This window comes from Pelobates fuscus, chromosome 4 (genome assembly GCF_036172605.1).
Source record: "Pelobates fuscus isolate aPelFus1 chromosome 4, aPelFus1.pri, whole genome shotgun sequence".
Lineage (NCBI taxonomy): Eukaryota > Metazoa > Chordata > Amphibia > Anura > Pelobatidae > Pelobates > Pelobates fuscus.
This window is the reverse complement of record NC_086320.1, coordinates 349987397-350007438: the sequence shown is the minus strand read 5'-3', so window position 1 is coordinate 350007438 and position 20042 is coordinate 349987397.

Genomic DNA, 20042 nt, shown 5'->3' with positions numbered 1-20042 from the left:
GCCATTTAATATTTATGTATAAATACCGTACTTCTATAATAAATGGGAAATAATTATTTTATAAACTGTTTATTACAGTAGTGCCCAGCAACATCATCAAGGAACAGCAATGGGCCCAGGGTTTGTCAGGTTTTGACAACTGCAAAATGTCCTGGACTGTTATGCCTAGAGGACTGATTTGGGAACCATGGGTTTAGAAGCTGCTGATTTCAACATTGGCTAAAAATTTAATTATGTATGCAATCCTTGTCTGGGGAAAATAGCAGTTTTACAAACAAGCAATGGTTCCAAACCCGGTTTGTTTCCATAATGAAAGTTCTATGTATTTTATGTACATGCATGTACAAATTTCTTTGTGCCTTTTGCTGTCAAAATAGAACAGGAATTTATGGAAAATTAACTAGGGTGTTGCAAATTTGGGGACAAAATAGCGAAGGGAGAACTAAGCTAGACTTTTTCCCAATTCCAAATTTTGGCCTAAAGTACTAAACACTCCTTCAGAAGAAACCATTTAGTAAATTACACCCCAACCTGAGAAATGTTTCTTGCCTCAAAACATGCATATAAAAAAAGAAGTGCATTACAAATTTGTTATATTTTGTTTTTATTGTAAATTCTCACACTCGGAGTATTTAAAAATCCACTTAATTCATTAAACACTGAATTGAAAAAACAAACCACAACATTCAAACTAAAATAGTCAAAGATTTTGGCAGTGTTGGAGAATTCTTCACTTTTTGCATTTCCGTATTCTATTCGCCCCCCCATTCATGGTTTAGTGAATTCAGTTATTAGTGTTTATCACACTTTTTCTATAAAACAGAAGACGTGGAGTCCATTTTATTCTTGCACAGCTCTGCCAGTCTTTATGATTGCACTTGTTTTAGTTGCACAGGTTGGGAAATAATTTATATAGGAACAACTCACAAATGGAAAGATTAAATTGTTAAAGGAAAAACACCTTTCTCATTCCTTCTATAGTGCTAAGAATTCCCTAATACACCCAGGACACCCATTTGAAATAAAACTATTTTCTACTTTTTTTTTTCAGCGAAATCTTTTAATCACTGGCATCCAAAGTGTATTCGGCTTGTTTTTGTTCTTGAAAAAGGCAGCATTTCTGTATCTTACCTGACTTTTAAATGGCAAATTTAGCAATCCAATATACATACAGCGGTAATCTTCGCTTACAATGCTGGCTGCCTCTACAAAGTATTGTTAATCATTTTAAGAGGTACGGAATTTGTAACCGTTTTTGTACCACTCTGATAGTACATTTGCTTACATTTGGGAAAACGAATTGCCTGTATGGATTCACCTCCACCTACAGTAGCTGTACCTCTAATCCTGGGGCTAATAACCTTCAGCATTCCAGATATTGTGTACAACATCTCTCCCATAATGCTGGCAAAGGATCAGGGGAAATGAATGGAGTGCCAAAGGTTGTTGTCTCAGTCTGCTGCAATCTATAAATCATATTGGTTAAAGCGATACTTAACTGAAGGCAGCTTCATTATGGCAACGGGTTATAAGATGCACATGTACCAAACATCATCTCACAATTCCTAGCTCGTGGATGCACACTTGCCTTGTGGGGTACTAGTGCATCTTTGAGGGAGGGGGGCGGGCAAATTACAGCATGCACATTGAACTGATGTCAGGGAAGAAATCAATTAAATTAAAACATTTTCAAACTTGCATTTGTAGAAAATTGCTAGCATGTGTACAAATGCAGGTTTGTGCCCTTGTGAAATGTGGCAAGCCATGTGAATGCCTGCACTCCTCCTCCCAATATTAGGACCACCATCTTAGAATTATGGCAATGATTTGAATAAGCTTTCCAAATATTTATGTACAGAAGTCCCCATTATAGTCTATGGAAATATTTGTGGAGGAAAAAAAGTTTTCAACGGTATTGAATCCTTTGCAGAGCTTATTTAATCGATCCCTAGGTTTGCAAACTGTAGTATCATGAACTAGATATTATTGTGTCAAAAAATCTCTCCCCCACCCTCCACCCCTCTCTTTATATTTAGGCAGCTCTCTCTCTCCTCCACCCTTACCCCCCTCAGTATTTGTGGTTTATCAGTTTGACATTTATGACTGGAGTAATTTCACAAATGTCTCTAATTACATGTCTCCTACAGCCTTTTTCCTGTAAAATTGGGGGACAATACCTATAACCTCTTGCATGCTGGTGTTAACTTATGAATCTGGGGATTAGGAAGTATTGACAAGGGAATTCAACATTTTAGACCAAAACAAATGAATTTGAAAGAATTCTCTAATCTTTTCCCACTTCTATTTTGGCTTAAATAAAAAAAATAATTATAACCACTTTATCGGAATTAAGTTGTTATGGTACCAGGAGGTTGCTGGCACCGGCTTAGCTTTAGGGGTTAAACTGTTCGCAATTGATTTAACCCTATAGTTTTGAATCCAGCACCATTTAAGTCTGTCCCTTCCCTTCTGTTGGTCTCTGATTCTTGAAACCGGAAACTTAAACTGCCTACCGCAAATGGCTCAAAATTCACAAAACTGCTTCGGAAATGTTCATAATTTTTCTCAAGCTGTTTTGATGAATCGGGAGATACTGATTGGCTTAGAGTATCGGTGGATGCACTTAGCCAATCAGTGGCACCGTGTCTGGCAGACTGAGATTTCCTGTATAAAAAAAAAATCTGAGAGCTGGATTCAAGAGTTTGTGATCAAACTCTTCTTGAACAGTTTAACATCTAAAAATAACCTGGTGCCTTGCACCTTAAGAACTTAATGAAGGTGTTATGGTGCCTGGATTGTTCCTTGAACACTAAATGCAAATATATCAATTCTAAAGGTTAGTCATCTTAAAATAAAAATAAAGCATACTCTAACGGGCTTAATACATTTTATATGCATGAATAAAAGACCTCTACACAATGTCTAATGACCATGCTATAGAATGAGCCATCTTTGATCACATGGGATGCTGATAACATGCAAGGTTTGTTGGAACTAAGGGCTGACTTTGAAAAATCTGATATTAAATCATTTTCATTGTATTCTCAATGGTCTTGTCTGTTAACTATGTGTGATCATTCGATGTATTGCACAGAAGGATCAGTGCTGTTTGTGCACTCTGAATGTAGACCTATATAGTGTTTGTGGTTAGTAAAAGGATATTTTCATTAAAACAAATTTTTATTTTATTTGATTAAACATTTAAAAACTGCTTGTTGGCTTCTTTATTTCTTCTTAATTTGTGTTGAGTAACAAAGTATTGGAAAGTGCTTCTCAAATGCAAATTAGGTTGGATATCTTGATTTTTTCCATGCAAGCAAAATGTACAACCTGATTGCGTTTATTGCTCTGTTTTGATTTATTTGCTCAAAGAAGCAAATGTATGATCATAAAGGTTTATTGCGCATGGCTAGAGAAGTACAAATATCTGCAATTCAGATTTCAGTGCCATGCATAATAGGAGAAATGATTGCATTCAAAGCAATCGCACTTCCCTGCGTGTGGTTAATTTATACCGGGGGGAAAAAATAGTTTGATTTTTACATTTTACGGTATATAGATAGGTTAATAATAAACATGTATTTTCAACTACAAGCTGAGGAGCTCCAGTTGTGTCCAATTAAGATTGTTCATAGTTGCTTGAGCCGTTCGGATAAGGTTATTGTCGAAACACTGAATTATCAGGAAATTCACCAGGGAATTACAAATTATAGGCCAAATTGTATTCTTCAACTCTGCTTGTGTTTTGTTCAATAATCGGTGATTTGAAATCACAACTGACAAATTATTGTGTTAATCGAGAAAAGAAAAAAAATATTACATTGCTAAGTGATCAATAATTACTGTGAGTTGCTACCACACTGATCTGTGTAATCCCCCACAAAACCAATATCCAGCAAACACTATTCAATGGAGCGCTATATTATTTTACAACTACAACCATGACCTAAATCAAATCACTTATCTGAATATAAAATCTTCCAAAAAATCAGGTGTGTATCTTTAAATTCTAAAATAAACCATTCCAAACATAATACTATATGGGAATACCGATTTAAATAAAACCGCAGCACTCTCATATCCCAGAGCCATATAAGCTAGCTGTATAACCCTCTGGGTCTGTTAAGGGGGTCACCCCCCCCCCCCCCCCCCCAATTCCCCCTCCTCTCAAACTGAGCTAATCTCTCACACCCCCTTTGAATCTTACTTTAACAGTGTCTCTGAAGGGAATAATATATATATATTACACACACGTCCCAGCACTCGATAATCCCGGTCTTTTAATGCTTCGGTGCTGTCTCCAACCAAATTGTATACGATACCAGTAGAGAGCACTCAGGAGTCTTTCAAGGTAAATTTCATCTGTTGCTTTATTGAGCAATGACAAATTCACACAACGTTCCAGTCGACGTTTCAGTTTGTAAAAGTCTTTTACAGACTGAAACGTCGACTGGAACGTTGTGTGAATTTGTCATTGCTCAATAAAGCAACAGATGAAATTTACCTTGAAAGACTCCTGAGTGCTCTCTACTGGTATCGTGTGTGTGTGTGTGTGTATATATTCTACAAGGATATAAACTTTAGGTATTTATTGTACTTTTAACGAACACTGGTATTTCGTATGCCTGTTCATTCGTATCCTCCCTAACTGCTAGGCACTTAGTGATTTTATCCTGCAGCTCAGAGCGCTGATTTGTACGTTCCCGAAAATCACAGTGAAGCATAAAAGTAAATCCAGTGGTTCGTCAATCACATACCCAAACATCAGTCGAGACTAGATGATGGGTACAACAGGAATCATTTTTTTTTTTTCAGGCTAGATGACTGGATTTTATGTAATTCAGGAAATCAGTATACACAAGATATCAAATATACACAAAAAATATACAGGAACCCCCATAAATATCATATCCCCAGATAGCTTGGATCTGATGGCCAAGTTGTCCAAATAGCGCTCAGATCCCACGAATACAGCTGAATCGCCACTGGGGTAAAGTTTTGACAGACCACTCATGGGGCGCTTGCCCAAAACAGTTCCATAGTTTCAGTGTCAGCGGTCGGTCAATTTCAGGAGTTCCAGACCAAACAAAACAACAAACGGTTCCCCAGGTTCATAGGTAGTGTTTTTTCACCTTGTTAGTGGGAACAAACCTACTGAACAGCGCTCTCCGGGCTTGTCTTTGAAAAACATAAGCAGGCATTTGTGAAGTTAACTGGTGTTCTTAGGGTTGAGTGTCCGACTTGGAGTTCCAGACACTCTATGACCAAGTAAGTCTCGCTGCCTCTTTTCATGCGACAAGATGGCTGCAGTTTTCATCAGCCACACAGGGAGAGCACCTAATCCTGTGGTTTTCTTTAAACTTAATGAACCAGGTCGTGGTCGGTTATTTGGTAGATGTATCTACTGAATGCCGAAAAATAACTTTTGGGAAACAAATAGGTAGAGCTTTATCCAATGGTGATCTGAAACTAAATTTAAGATTCTAGGCTGAAATAGTCCAGCTGTAAATTTTCATAAATGTTATTTTGGAATTCCCCAATTGAGCCCTCACAGTCCTTTCTTATAGACTCCTAAAATATAGATGTCTCTATCACTGTGTAATCCCTTCTGTTTACCTCTCCACTTCTAATTACCGTATATACTCGAGTATAAGCCGACCCGAATATAAGCCGAGGCCCCTAATTTTACCCAAAAAAACTGGGAAAACTTATTGACTCGAGTATAAGACTAGGGTGAGAAATGCAGCAGCTACTGGTAAATTTCTAAATAAAATTAGATCCTAAAAAAAATATATTAATTGAATATTTATTTACAGTGTGTGTATAATGAATGCAGCGTGAGTGTATGAGTGCAGCGTGTGTGTGAGAGTGTGAGAGTTGCAGAGCCTTGGTGGGGGGTGGTTTTTTTTTTATATTTAAATTTTTATTATTTAAAAAAATTTGTTATTATTAATTATTATTTTTATTTATTTAATTATTATTATTTTTTTTATTTAATTATTTTTATTTTTTTATTATTCATTATTTTTTTTCGTCCCCCCTCCCTGCTTGATATATGTCAGGGAGGGGGGCTCCTTCCCTGGTGGTCCAGCATTGGTAGTTCAGTGGGGGGAGAGGGGGGCTGGCAGAGCTGTACTTACCTCTCCTGCAGCTCCTGTCAGCTCACAGTGTAAGTCTCGCGAGAGCCGCGGCTCTCGCGAGATTTACACTGGGAGCTGACCGAGGTGCTGAACGGACGGCGCGGAGGAGGAGAGAGCTGACAGGAGCTGCAGGAGAGGTAAGTACAGCTCTGCCAGCCCCCCTCTCCCCCAGTCTGTATTATGGCAATGCAAATTGCCATAATACAGACAATTGACTCGAGTATAAGCCGAGTTGGGGTTTTTTAGCACAAAAAATGTGCTAAAAAACTCTGCTTATACTCGAGTATATACGGTACCATTAAACATTGGCTGGATTCACACTTTGTAATGGCTATGGTTTTGTTTGTTTTTTGAGGGGTGGGGGTTTCATTGAGTGCAGCCACTAGGGGTGTTCTGGACAGGTTTATGGTCATGAAGAGTGACTGTTGGCAGATGTAAGATGACAATCAAATTATAATACACGAGCAGTCATTTAACCAACTTCTATAGTAACCGGCTATGAATAAGTATAAAACAAGGGGATAAAGTTCTAAGGCTTACAAAATGGTAACTTTAGCATGAAAATACCTGTCGGTTTTCGCTTCCAACATCAGCCAACATTTATAATTACACCCCTCATCTCCATTGCTACCAGTATTCCGTATTAGTGCGTAGCTGAAGCACAAACTGTGTTACTGTAATTGACAAATGTCGAAAATGTTGTTTTGAGAACCAGAAATTAATCCATCCAAGACTAATGTGAATTCTAGAAATATGGATATTTTCTTCCTATACTGTGTAACTGTCCCACAAATCTGCAATATATTTCCTCTGTTCCATCTATTTGCAAGTGGGTTTCAAGATAAAGGTGATCCATAAGTCCAATGTGGAGATACACATTTATATTTTGCTCTCCTATATATATATATATAGAACCTGAGCTCATAAAGCTGACTTGTACCATAGGAAACCTGCGATTGTGCTGCGCTGGTTAGGTTTGGTAGTGGACTACTAGGGACAATGGAGCTCTCTAGGACAGTCGGCTACTTCTAACCCTAATGGATTTATTAGCAAAAAAATATAAAGTACACAGAGTTTAAAGCTATATTAATATTGATCATGTCAGCATGATTTTTTTTTTCTATTCATTAAAATGTAAACTGTCAGGAATTTAACATAGCTAAACTGGAAAAAGTCCATAAGTCTGCAATGTATCATGGTCACCTAAAATTTGAGTGATGTTAAATTGCTGACCATTCACACTTTAGTCAGACTTCCTCCATTATAAATTCGTTTTGTGTTCATATAGCATAGCCCTCACCCTTGCTAAACAATCCTACTTTTCTCTTCAATCCCAGGCGTCTCTTTAATACCTTCAACTCTCTCCTTCGCCCACCTCAAGCCACCCCTCAAACGGACCTTTCAGCAAATAGCCTTGCATGCTACTTTACCAACCAGATTGAACAGTTAAGATAAGAATTCTCCCCCATTTGCTCCTCTCTCTTGCAACCACATATGGACCGTACCTTCCCTACCCTACAGGCCTTCTCCCCAGCTACAGAACAGGAGGTGGCTTCGCTTCTCCTCTTGTCCCACCTCCTGTCCGCTTATCCAGTACCTTCCCACCTTATCAGATCTCTCTCCCCATGTCTTGTGCCATGCTTAACACACATCCTAAACTGCTCTCTTTCATCCGGTCATGCTACTGTCGTACCCATCTTAAAAATAAGCCATCCCTAGACCCGTCTTACCCTTCCAACTATCGTCCCACATCCAGGCTTACTTTTTCCTTAAAACTTCTAGAATGACTTGTATTTACTCATGTGACTCACTTCCTAAATTCCAACTACCTCCTCGATCCTCTTCAATCTGGCTTTTGCCCCCTCCACTCTACTGAGACTGCTCTTATTAAAGATACAAATGACCTAATCACAGCTAAATCCAAAGGCCACTACCTCCGCCTCCAATATAAATATTAAGATATGTACATGGTGCACTCACAGGTCTTAATAAGTGATATGTGGAAAAAAAACAGTGTACCATACGGGAAAAAAATTCATTAAAGTGACCACACATGCACAATGAAAAAAAACATCTAGATATGTCCTCCCCTAGAGGGTGTACTACACAACTCTCCAGTGGGTAATAATACCTGTAATCTAATAAAGAACCCACCGTATATATATGCACAACAACGCATGCACCACAGAGGGTTGTAAAAATTGTATAACAAATCAACAATGTATACTAAAGTAAATAAGACTGCAGAAAACAAAAGAAGTTGCAATCCATATATAGCACTTGAAAATAATCATTATGCCAATGAACCCAAAGTGCCTGCAATAACCATTGTTATAATACATTAAAGAAAATTAAACAACTGAATATAACCCCATGGTAAATCCATGGTGAATGAACACCGAAAAAGTATTGCATACATTTTAATAATAGTGACCATATCTTCAAACCGATTATGATTTGAATAAGCCCATAACTAATGATATACATAAATATATATACAAAAATGGTCCGAAATAAACTACGAAATGGTGCTATAAAATGCAATCTTGAAAACATCTGGGATAGCACTACAGCCCTGTGTCACCAAATCGATACCTGAACAAAGAAAGTAAAAGGAACCAGCGCAGAAAAGGGATATCAACAAAGAAATACTTCCTGAATTTACAAAAACATAGAGTAGGTATTGTACTCATTGAGGCCTTTAGGTGTAACCGTGTCAAGTTTAAAAATCCAATATGCTTCCCTTTGAAGCAATAATCTAGATCTGTCACCCCCACGAGGTAAAGGAGGGACATGATCTATAGCCATGAATTTAAGTGTGGGAAGTCTGTATGAAGCTGCTAGGTAGTGTTTAGCCACCGGCTTATCCGTTTTTTGATCCCTGAAGGCCGTCAGGATACTGGACCTGTGTCCTCGGATGCGGTCCTGTGGGGTTAGGTCCGTCTTCCCTACATAAGATAATCCACATGGGCATGTTATGAGATAAATTACATGGTCTGTTGTACACGTAATGTAATATGGAATGGTCATTCTTTTCCCACTGTGAGGATGGGCAAAAGAATTTCCAGAATTCATGTGGCTGCAGGTGACACAACCGCTACATCTGTAGCATCCATGTTTCTTATGTATTCCGCTCTTCTTATAGTTCTGTATAGGATCACTCCGAACTAAAATGTCTCTTAAGTTTCTATTTCTTTTGTAACTGATGATTGGTTTCTTACAGAATATGGTAGGTAGGTATTTATCTGAGCCCAATATATCCCAATGTCAGTCAATAGATTTGCGAATGTGTGTAGAACCTGTATGATATGTGAGTGGTAAGTATATATTCGGTGTATCCTTGCTTGGTTCTACTTGTACTCCGTTGTGTCCATTTCTCAATCGCACAGGTTTTTGCTTCTTCAAGGATCTTCAAATGGTATCCCCTCTCCTGAAATCTGAGGGTCATCTCTTTTAGTTGACTTTCTCTATTCTTGGAATCACTATTGTAACGTAGTACACGCATATATTGAGACATGGGTAGTGAATCTTTAAGTCGCTGTGGGTGGTAACTGGTGGCTGATAATAAGGTATTTCTGTCCGTTTTCTTATGCTGGAGAGTGTGCCCCAATTTGTCACCATCTTTATACAAAGTTACATCAAGAAAAGGTATTTCCTTCTCACTGTATGCCAATGTAAATTTGACTGGTAATGGCAGTTTATTGATATTAGATACCATGTCTTCCAGTTCACTAGATGAACCCTTCCATACAATAAGCACATCATCGACAAATCGGTAATATGCAATAATGTTGTTAGGTATTTGATTTAAAATATATTGATTCTCAAATTGGAACATGTAAGCATTGGCGTATGAGGGTGCCATGGCCGCCCCCATCGCGGTCCCAGATAACTGTAAGTAAAATAGCTCCTCAAACTTAAAGTAATTGCATGTGAGTGCAATGCGAAGAAATTCTAAAAGATATTCTATTGGAGGTCCTTGATACTTGTCAGAGGATTGGAGTATCTCCCTGAGGGCTTTGATACCCTCCATATGGGGTACAATGGTGTACAAACTTTGTACGTCCAGCGTGGCCAATATTATATTTTGATCTTTCAAGGAAATCGCCCCAATTCTATTCAATACGTCTTTAGTATCACGGATACACGTAGGTAATTCCTTTACACTTTCTTTGATATGGAAATCCACATACTTTGCGATAGGTTCCAATAAGCTCCCTCTAGCCGAAACAATGGGCCTACCCGGAGGGTTGTTGCTACCCTGCTATCCTTATGAAGCTTCGGGATGGTGTATAATACCGGGTGTACCGGGTGTTCCACATACAAGTATTTAGATATTTTCATATCAAGATATCCCATTTGTACTCCCATCGTAATGTGTTCCCTTATGGTCTTTTGGAACTTGCTAACCGGATCAAACGTTAGTCTTTGATAAGTAGTAATATCAGATATTTGGCGCATAATTTCCGATTTATACTGTTGATATGCCATTATGACAATGGCTCCCCCTTTGTCGGCAGGTCGAATAATGATATCCGAATCTTGTTTTAAATCTTTAAGAGCTGCCAATTCAGTTTTCGTTAAATTTTGTCTATGGTCAGATGTTTTTTTGATGATCTGTTCGGTGTCTTTCTTAAGTATTTGCATAAATGTTTTGATTGAATTATTCATAGTCTTAATCTCAGTGGTGTATTTCGCTTTAAATGGGTTCTTCTGTGTACCTGATTTATCATCCTTACGGTGTTCATTGTTATTAAGAGTGTGTTGTAATCTATACATCTCAATTTCCGTTTTAAAGGGATCAGGTTTGGTCACTGGTACAAAAGTTAGTCCTTTAGATAACACTGAATAATGATCCACTGTCAGTGTTTTTTGGGAGAGGTTAAAAACATTACCTCTTCCGTATAGGTGGTTTGCCCTTGAAACTTGTGTTTCTGTCTTTCCTTTTGTCCTCTGCGTGGGATTGTGTTCTTCTTATGCCTCTGGTGTCCATTCGAGACGTCCCAGGAGATTCTTGTGTAAACGTGTCCCCTTCTAAAAAAGGTACCGATCCTGTACGTGACTTGTCTTCTCATTTCAGCATCTGAAGCTGACTCACCGGAGCTAATGTCCACCGTTTGAAACGTGGGTTTTCTAATACGGTACCTATATCTAGGTGCTGAGTCCCTATTCGAAGGTTGTGTACAGCTGAGCCATCTATATACCTGGTGGTATTGATAATCGTGGTTGGCTTTGGCTAATTTTTGCTTTTTAAACCTAGTCAGTTCATTCTTGTACTTATTGATGTCATCCTGTAACTTTAACATTTGCGTAGTTGCTGCCGCAGATTGTAAGGCTGATGTATTGGTAATCTCAAACTCTTGAATGGAGTGTTTCACCACAATCAATTCTTTGCCAACTTCTTCAACCACTATTACCATCCAGTCTAAGGAACATTTATTCGCAATATTCATCCACTTCTTACAGAAGTCTGGGTTCCGCCTTCCTATGGTTGGTGCATTTCTTACTCTAAAGCCCCTGGGTATCCTTTTGGCTCGGTAATAATCTGAAATCAAAATACCAGATCCAAATCCACCTCACGTCTTTTAAGTTTCATCAGATCATTATACAAATCTTTAGCAGTGTTAGTATGGGTTCATTCATTTGCTGTACGAGGCCAGAGTACCGCTTGTGCTTGAACATCGGTTATAGTCAATGTTTCTGCAGGGTCTGCCAGAGCACCTGCTCTGGATAAAAAATCCTCCATGAAAAAATTTCTTGAAACTTTACAACTAAACACTCAGTTTTTAAGACCTGTGACACTTATTAAGACCTGTGAGTGCACCTTGTACATATCTTGATATTTATATATATACACTCAGAACAAGATTATAAATGCAACACTTTTGTTTTTGCCCTAATTTTTCATGATCTGAACTCAAAGATCTAAGACTTTTTCTATGTACACAAAAGGCTTATTTCTCTCAAATATTGTTCACAAATCTGTCTAAATCTGTGTTAGTGAGCACTTCTCCTTTGCCGAGATAATCCATCCACCTCACAGGTGTGGAATATCAAGATGCTGATTAGACAGCATGATCATTGCACAGGTGTGCCCTAGGCTGGCCACAATAAAAGGCCACCCTAAAATGTGCAGTTTTACTGTAACCGGGAAGGGAGGGTGCGCAAACCAGTCCATATCTGGTGTGACCACTATTTGCCTCATGCAGTGCAACACATCTCCTTCGCATAGAGTTGATCAGGTTGTTTATTGTGGCCTGTGGAATGTTGGTCCACTCCTCTTCAATGGCTGTGCGAAGTTGCTGGATATTGGCAGGACCTGGAACACGCTGTCGTACACGCCGATCCAGAGCATCCCAAACATGCTCAATGGGTGACAAGTCCGGTGAGTATGATGGCCATGCAAGAACTGGGATGTTTTCAGCTTCCAGGAATTGTGTACAGATCCTTGCAACATGGGGCCGTGCATTATCATGCTGCAACATGAGGTTATGGTCGTGGATGAATGGCACAACAATTGGCCTCAGGATCTCAACATGGTATCTCTGTGCATTCAAAATGACATAAAATGCATCTGTGTTCGTGGTCCAGAACATACACCTGCCCATACCATAACCCCATCGCCACCATGGGCCACTCGATCCACAACATTGACAACAACAAACCACTCACCCACACGACACCATACACACGGTCTGTCATCTGCCCTGTATAGTGAAAAACGGCATTCATCCGTGAAGAGAACACCTCTCCAAATTGCCAGATGCCATAGAATGTGAGTATTTGCCCGCTCAAGTCGGTTATGATGACAAACCGATGAGGACGATGAGCATGCAGATAAGCTTTCCTGAGATGTTTTCTGACAGTTTGTGCAGAAATTCTTTGGTTATGCAAAACGATTGTTGCAGCAGCTGTCCGGGTGGCTGGTCTCAGACAATCTTGGAGGTGAAGATGCTGGATGTGGAGGTCCTGGGCTGGTGTGGTTACACATTGGCTGCGGTTGTGAGGCTGGTTGGATGTACTGCCAAATTCTCTAATACACCTTTGGAGATGGCTTATGGTAGAAAAATGTTCTGGTGGACATTCCTGCAGTCAGCATGCCAATTGCATGCTCCCTCAAAACTTGCAACATCTGTAGCATTGTGCTGTGTGATAAAACTGCACATTTTAGAGTGGCCTTTTATTGTGGCCAGCCTAAGGCACACCTGTGCAGCTATGCCTGCCACGTGATCGCTCTCTGAGAGTGATCATGTGGCCCTGTGGGGGACTGCCTGGGCTGTCAGGCAGTCCCCCAGAAGCGGATCAAGGCGGAGGTGAGTAGGAGCTGGGCGCTGGGGTTCAATGCAGTTTGGGCGCTCTATGCCACCATAATGGTTTGAATGCCCATTATTGGGGATGGCATAGAACGTCTTAAAGGGTTAATGTCAAAAACTAATACAATATGATGAAAATTTTTAACATTTCATTTTTATTGTCTCAATGGCCACTAGATGGCAGTATGTACTTTCTTTCATCACATTTTTAACCCTTTAAGGATGCAGGCAATTGTACACGTTTTGATCAAAACAAAACATAAACAAAAGTATTTGAGCTATATGTCTGTTCAACCAAAATCATTTCATATTTAGTGCACCCACAAATATTATATATCAATTTGTTCAGGAGAAACGGGGCTTTCATTTGACATCAGACATTTATATATGAAACCTAATTTAATATGAATAAAAGCCAAAGTTTAAGAAATTAAGAAATATTATTTTTCAAATTCTGCATTGTATTTTAACTCTGTCATACTGTTAGCTTTTACTGCAATAAATTGCACATATTTGTGTTCAGTAATGTCTCACGAATATAACAGTAACCCTATTGTACACGTTTTATGTATTACAGGGTTAAATATAGGGCTTTCCCTTTTTCGGATTTTACACACTGAAATTTGCCAGTTTGGTTTGCTGGCCCTATCTTGCCTTTGAGATTGCATCGTAGCCTAGAAATGAAAATTAACATCATCATAGCATACCATTTGCAAAAGTACACTACTCGTAATATTCAAAATGCGGTATGTCCAGTCATTTTTAGTAGTCCCTTAGTCACGAACCCTGGCCAAAGCTAGCAATAATATTAATATGAAAAAAGTGCCAGTGCTTAGTGATAATCCCCTTAGACATATACTCTAGGGCAGTGTTTCCCAACCCAGTCCTCAAGGCACACCTACCAGTCCAGGATTTAAGGATTACCAGGTTTTGTCTAAGGTGGTTTTTCTTTTTTTTCTTTTTTTTCTAAAAACACCTTAGACAAAACTGGGTAATCCTTAAATCCTGGACTGGTAGGTGTGCCTTGAGGACTGGGTTGGGAAACACTGCTCTAGGGTACCAAGAATTCTATAAATTTGACCTTATATGTATAGAGTTACAGTTTGTATTCAATACATTGACGTATAGATCTAGGAGGATGGGGATATCTGTCCTGTTTGCTCCACAAAGTATCCAAACCGTAATTATTCCAGATATAAAGCAGGACCGGACTGGCAATGCAGAGCCGGCGATATCCGAGCACAGGCCTCGCTGTGTTCCATGACAGGCCGGTGGGGAGATCAAAGATCCTCCTCACCGTCCCACAGGCAGTGTAATGAGGCTGCCGGCTGGGGAGGGAGCCAGGAGAGGAACCCGGAGAAGCTCTATCTTGCAGCTCCGCCGGGTTCCTCTTGCGAGATCCGGAGAATTTTTATTAAAAAAATAATAAATAGATGAATCTTGGCATTAACCTGCCTCCGCCAACACACAATCCCTCCTAACACACACAGCACCCTCACACAGCACCCTAACACACACACACACACACACACATCACCCTCACACAGCATCCTAACACACAAACAGCACCCTAACACACACAGCACCCTAACAGATTCACACACATCACCCTCATACGCACACACAATGACACGCAGAGCACCCTAACACACACAGAACCCTCACACAGCTCTCTAACACACACATCACCCTCACATAGCACCCTCACTCTCACACAGAACCCTCACACACACAGCACATCACCCTAACACACAGAACCCTCACACCGCACCCTAACACACAGCGCACCCCTCACACACATACTGCACACACACAAACACTTATCCCTAACATAGCACCCCTCACACACACAGCACCCTCACATACATACTGCACACATACACACACTATACTACTCACAAATGCACACTACACCCCACACACACACTGCACACCTCACACATACACACAGCAGCCCCCAAACACGCTACACCACTCTCTCTCTCTCTCTCTCTCTCACACACACACACACACAATACTTCCAAACATACTACAGAACCCCTCACACATATACTGCACTCCTAAACACAATACATTCCAGACAAACATTAGATCCCTTACCCAAATCTGATCAACTACAGAGATACACACACTAGATATCTATATAGACTCTGAATCTTCTATACACACACACACACTCACTAGATCTCCTATACACACTCTGGGTCCTTCAAACACACACTAGATCCCCTACACACACAAACACACACATACTACATTTCTGACATACACACTCTAGATCCCCTATGCACACACTAGATTCCATTTAAGCAAACACATAGTGTCTCCATAAATGGGATACAGTGAGTATCCCAATTATGGAAACCCCTGAGACAAGTTTCAAGCAAACACAACGCAAGCATGTTATTAAATTTGCTTGCGCTGTGCAGAACAAATACTTTTTCTAATGCTAGAGCTCTTCAGCAGAGCTCTGCACATGGTCTGCCCTGGAAGAGCATTGAACCAACATGCTCACTTTGAGATGGGGTGTGCTTGTCATTGGGAATGACAAAACACACCCTATCTGGCCCCGCTTCTTTTCAGTGGGCCACTGTGGATAAAAAATGCCCTGACAAATTTTTTTTCCCAATCCGGCCCTGCTTTAAAGGATACAAAATGCGAACATAGTATAATATTGCACACTTTATTTTAAATCCCCAATCCCTCAAATGGAACCCTTACATAAAATCGATGTGGTACTGTTGCCAATAACCACACAAACAGCGATGTAACACTATTATGGAGATGTTACCACTCCGATGGACAGTCGTTGCTGCAGTCAGAATGAAATGAAGCTTCCATAAGCCGGGATGACGTCCGCTGTAGTTGTCTAAAAGCTCTGGAGGCCGCTTTCCATCAACATGTTTTGCCCACTTCCCAGGGGCTTTGTCAAGATAGCTCCATTTCAGTCTGACTGCAGCAACGACCATCCATCGGAGTGGAAACATTGTATCATTTGAAGGTACCGATATATCTGGAATAATTACGGGTTGGATACATTGTAGAGAAAACAGGACAGATATACCTATCCTCCTAGATCTATACTTCAATGTATTGAGTACGAACTGGGACTCTATACATATAAGGTCAAGTTTATATAATTCTTGGTACCCTAGATCAGTGGTTCCCAACCTTTTTTTACTTGAGTACCACTTGACAGCCCATTTCCATAAATTGTACCCCTCACATTAGCAAATGTTGTAACAATATAGTTGCATTTATTTCAAACTTATACATTTTTCTCTGTTTAAACTCCCCTTTATCTCAGCCCCAGGCTCCCCCTGCTTCTCCTGCGCCCCAGGCTCTCCCTGCTTCTCCAGCGCCCCAGGCTCTCCCTTCTTCTCCTCCGCCCCAGCCTCACCCTGCTTCTCCTGCGCCCCAGGCTCCACCTGCTTCTCCTCTACCCCAGACACACAAACTGTCACACATGCAGACACACAGACACAACTGCAGATACGCACACTGACATACATACAGATGCACCGACACACAGATACAAACACTGACACACATGCATTTACACAAATACACACATACAGGTACACTGACACACAGATACATACCCTGACACATATGCAAATACAATGAAACACAGATACATACACTGATACACATGCAGATACACATATACTGACACATACAAAGATACCCACACTGACATGCAGATACAGATACAGACACTGACACAGATATAGGCACTGACACACAGATACACACTCTGACACACATGCAGATAAACAGTGATACATACCCTGACACACATGCAGATACACAGACCCATAGATACATACCCTAACACACTTAAGGATACATACCCTGACACACAGATACATACTCTAATATACATGCAGGTACACAGACACATCAATATATATCCTGTCACACACAGCTATACAAATTGACACATTGACACACATATAGCCACACATATCCATACCCTGACACACATGCAGATACAGACACATACATATACACATCCTGATACACAGACACACATCCTGATACATACCCTGACACACATGCAGATACACAGAGGTACACACATTGACACGCAGATACACAGACACAGAGATACATACCCTGATACACAGCAGATACACAGAGATAATACCCTGACACACATACAGCCACACAGATACACATAGACACAGACATACAGATACATACCCTGACACACATACTGATACACAGCTACACTCATGCAAATACACCAGGGCTTGACAAATTTACTTGGAATTTAGGAGCCAGCTAAAAAAAGTTGGGAGCCGGTATTGTTTTTAACTACCTAACAAAGCTTAATTTTCAGCGACTAAAATTGAGTTTTTAAAGGGACACTATAGTCAACAGAACCACTACTGCTTAATATAGTGGTTGTGTTGGCTATAGCTTGTCCCTTCAGGCTTTTCAGTGTAAACACTGCCTGGAAATACTGCCAAATGTATTTAGTGATGACTCTAATCAAATCACACCCAAAATCATGATTAAGAAATGTTAATCTCCACCTTTTTCCTAGAGTTATCTAATTGTCCTTGACATTGCATAAGACTTGTACCCAACCTTGATGCAGCTTTAGACTATTTCCATTAGATGTTCATGCAGGTCCATAATGCCCAAACTCCACTCAATAGTCGAGCAAGAGGGGACAATTTTCACCGGCTTATAGTAGACCTCCTAGAACTATACCACCTAATGGTTACATTAGGGACAAATGGTAGCAAATTGGCACTGAGTATGACCATACTGTCTACATGCAACCTAGCAATACCTGCCAAACACCTAGTAATTTGCAGAAAACTCTATTTTAACTAACCAGATTCTGAAAAGTTATTAAAAATATCTGCAACCTTCCAAACCAAGTCCAATCTGCAACTATAAAAGTGAAATATCTATTATTGCAAGGTGCTTTAAATGTAGCAAATGCCTACAATATCTACTTTTCTGGGCAAGCAACTCTGCTGATTGTCAATCTAAAAATATGAAAACACTGAAAAAATGTCACATCAATTTCTCACATTCCGATCAAGAACACCTCAGAATTTGAATTTAAGGTAGTATCTATCAAATATAAAACTGAATGTCTACTTGAAAGGATACTATAAGCAAGGGGTAGTAAACCTGGTCCCTACCACCCACTAGTGGGCGGTTTGGGATTTCAGTTGTGCGGTTCCAGCAGAAGGATGGAAGGGCGCATTACCATGGCAACACTCCGATAACGTGCTGTGCTCACAGGAGGACAGGAGAGTCAGCCTGCAGCCGGAGGAAATGCAGGCTAAAGTGAACATGCAACCACTGGACCACCAGGGCTTGTAGCATTATGTCCCACCTCCCTGGTAAAAGGTAAGAAGAAGGGAGGGGGAGACAATAAGATAGATTTTCACATCTCACCCACCTACACACAGCATAGACCCTGTGCACCTTTCACACATAAACACACACTACACCCCCCACACACACAGACTGCCCTGCCCCCTCACACACACTGTATCCCTCGCACACACTGCACCCTTTACACACATACACAATGATTACACAACCACACACAGCACCCCTCACACACACACTGCACCCTTCACACACACACACACACACAGAAAAAAAGTAGCATAGAAAATAGAGAAAAAATATTAATTTCAGTAAATATTTAGAAAAAAAAACTCCTTTCTAAAAATAAAATAAAACAAATGCACTATGACGTTATAAAATTAGTTACTGCGGCACTGGTGGGTGGTAAGGAAATTTTACCATCAACAAAGATACAAAAGTGGGCGGTAAGTATCAAAAGGTTGATTGCCCCTGCTCTAAGCACTAGAACAACTTTAACTTAATGAAGTGGCTTTTGTGTATCAATCATGCCTCTGTAACCAATCTACTCAATTCTCTTCTATTTGGAAGTTCACTTTGTTCATGCAGCCATAGCCACACCTCCCTGGCTGATCATCACAAAGCTCTCCTAAAAACGTCCTGTAAAATAGCTCAAATGTTTAGGTTCCCTTATTGCACAGTGTGTTTAATTTGGAATTTACTGTTCTGTTAATAGTCTGCTAGAGCCTAAAGGAGTCTCTTGTGTATGATTAATGTTCAATTAACAGAGTACGGGGTAGGAAGATCTAAAGTTAACACACTATGGGTAAGATCTGATTGTGAGCCAGTAGGGGCACATCAAAAAGTGGAAGGGGAATTAAAACAGAAGAAAATAACTAGAATTCAAATGTAGAAAGAGAATTAAAGACTACAAATACAAAAATAATGGAGATGGAGGTATCATGCATCTACTTATTCCCCAAGACCTAGATATTTGCTCTAGAAACCAACACACAACACCAGAGATACAGGAACTGTGTTATGAGATGTCAAAGCCCTTATTTTTATTTTTTGTGTGCGTGTGTTTGCTATTTACCTTTTTAATATTTTTACTTGTTATACAGGCCAACTACTTCTAGATTAAACACAACAGTCTGTTTTAGATAAACAGGATTTTTCCTGTATGGATTATTTTATAGCATTACTACATACAACAAATACTCCTCAGTTTGTTACTTATCTAATCTAT